Raw genomic sequence first — 3,022 nt, 5'->3', positions numbered from 1 at the left:
TTTTGACGTCTATACAACCTTACCGGAAGTTCCTTCACAGTAAACAAATGGTAAACCACTGCAAACAAATTGTTGATATTGTTATGGATATGTATTAAGAATGTTGCTATGATTCCTAAGACATTACAATTCATGAGTTTGTGGTAATTTCCCCGCTCTCCTACCAAAACAATGGCTTACAAATAAGCACTATTTTTGCATAGATCAGGTATGCGGATTAATTTCAAATTAGTATTTTGATTGGAAGATATTGTACCTGCCCATTTTACAGAAAGGACCTTTTAACCTTTCCACTCAGAAAGATTTATGAATCAAACTTTTTGAACGTTTAAAAACATAGTTCTTCTTATACAGAAAGGTTGTCACAGTTCTCCCAACTCTCCCCAACATGATGCGTGCGTACTTAGATCTAGATTAATTCTAAGGTGTCTACTAGGTACAACAATGTTCCTGACCCCATCTCACGAAGGTGTCTACTACTGTAGGTCTCTGACTAGGCCTAGCATCTTAAATTAACTCAATATTTCCCCTCGTCGTATATATCAATAATGTGCTTATTACTGCTGTCAGACCATTTTTAAAAAAAATGGCAAATGCAAAAAATATCTAATTCTTAGCAGAGACCTATATATATAGGTCTCTGTTCTTAGGAAGTAAAAATTGTATCCACTCAGATTTAATGTTCCGACTTTCCGGTAATGTTAAAATTGTTGTCGGAACAACGAATAATCATGGTATAGTAATATGAATATTTTTTTTCGATTAGGTTATAAACAAATTCAAAAGAAATTTTTTGCTAGCCAAATTCGTGCTACACACAGCTGTAGCTGTTTTCTACATCTTCACAGAGACCTGATATACAAGTCTCTGATCTTCAATTAATTAATTGAAATTCGATCTTTTTATGTGTAGTTCTCATTAAGAACGACACTTTACAACAGGAAAGAAAGGTTAAAAAAATAAAATAACTAAAACATATTTCAAGCAGCAAGAGACATGTGTTAACTTCGAGTCGGATTGAAATGGTTTCACTGATACTTGACACGTATTGACAAAAAAAAAAAAAAAAAAAAATTTTTTTAAATTAACATCTTCTCTTGCAATTTTTAATAACAAATTAAAATTTAACATGTAGATCTATATCATGCATAAAATAACTTAACAAAACAAATTACAAAAAGTTTGTGAAGTTGAATAATCCGGTTTATGGAATTGAAATGTTAAATCAATGTCCGCTAATAACACAAATGTCATAAAATCCTTTGTGATAACTATACCTAACGATCGATATACATGTCTACTTTCGTTTTTACCTAAAAAGACGGACATGGCAAGGATATGAGTAAAAACAGCAGGGCCTTAGAAGACTTCGCACCGCGAGCAGTAGTGAAGCAAGTATCGAAATTGATTCCCTTTTTGAGGGGATTGACTTAAAAAAAAAACCACGAGAGCCAGATTTGAAGACTTGTGTGTCGACATATTCCGTTCTACTCTAGAACCTGTGGAAAAGGCACTTCGTGATGCCAAGATAGACAAATCGAAAATCCACGATATCGTCTTGGTTGGTGGATCCACACGTATACCAAAGATAAAAAAAATGCTGGAAGATTTCATGAATGTCTTAACAATTAAGTCCATCAATCCTGACGAAGCTGTAGCGTATGGCGCTGTTCAGGCTGCCGTGCTAAGGACGTTCTTCTATTGGACGTGGCCCCTCTGTCCCTCGGAATAGAAACAGCAGGAGGGGTAATGAGGAAGCTTATCGAAAAGGAATACTAGAGAATTCCAACCAGGAGGAGGAATTTTTGTATAGCCTTAAAATTGCCTTGGCGGCCCCCAGACCCCTCGCATTAGCACTAAATTACTGCCGCCGCCCCCCCCCCCCCCCCCGTTTTTTTTCTCGAAAATCCTGGATCCACGCCTGACATTTACCACATATTCCGATAACCAGCCAGGTGTCAGTATCAAATTGTTTGAGGGAGAACGAGTTATGACAAAGGATAATAACCATGCAACTAGGTACGAACTTAACAGTATACCTCCAGCACCACGAGGTGTTCCACAGATCGAGGTCCAATTTGACATCGATGCTAAAGGTATACACAATGTGTCGGCCGAGGACAAAAGTACGGGGAAATCCAAGAAAATCACCATCACCAACGACAGAGGAAGGTTGAGTAAGGAGGACGTCGAGAAAATAGTAGCCGATGCAGAAAAATATAAAGACGAGGATGAGAAACAGAGAAAAAGAGTTTCTGCCAGAAACTATAGCTGGAGAAGAGGAAAAATCAGTCGTCTGTCAGGGATGTGGATAATCTGAAGTGGATGGACAGCAACAACATGGCTGACGTGGAGGAACACGAATATAAACTGAGGGAATTTCAGAAACAGTGTAACTTCACCTATCATGACCAAATGCCACAGTGGTGCTCCTCAGGGTAATCGTGAGGCACCCCAAAGGGGGTGTGGTGGGGAGGCTGACAAGGAGGGGCTAGTACTTATCCGACTGGTGAGGAAGTGTAGAAGTCTACTGATTAACCAGAAGTTGTTATAATATTTAAATTTAAAACAACATCCCGTTCTTACTCAGTTAATTTGATTAATTGAAAGCTGTGATGATTGATGAAATCCACTTGATGGCTTGCTTTTTATAATGTTACATTTGAATACAATGGTATCGAAAGATTTTTAAATATTGATATAACACAACACACAGGCTGCATATATCCGTCCTAAATACATTTTATATCATATATAAAATTTGTTGTTTTTCACGCAAATATATGTACATTGTACATGTATATAAAGCGTCGTTATGATTATATTAATATTGTTATATTTAATGCTCGCCTTTTTACCTAGGTTTATTATCTAATCACAATCACACACGACGTAACATCGTGTTAAAAGCTGGCGGTTCTCTGATGGCCATTCAGCAAGAATTCTCACATTGTAATCTAATGATTTGGTTTGGTTTGGTTTATTTTTTTTAACGTCCTATTAACAGCTAAGGTAATTTAAG

General features: G+C 37.0%; 1 pseudogene; it reads left to right on the top strand.

Annotated features, from left to right (window-relative positions):
* Positions 1 to 444: 444 nt before the first annotated feature.
* Positions 445 to 2,554, top strand: LOC117332231 (annotated as a pseudogene).
* Positions 2,555 to 3,022: the final 468 nt, after the last annotated feature.

Source organism: Pecten maximus, chromosome 8 (genome assembly GCF_902652985.1).
Source record: "Pecten maximus chromosome 8, xPecMax1.1, whole genome shotgun sequence".
NCBI classification, from domain to species: Eukaryota; Metazoa; Mollusca; class Bivalvia; order Pectinida; family Pectinidae; genus Pecten; species Pecten maximus.
This window is presented reverse-complemented; position numbering and strand designations above follow the sequence as displayed.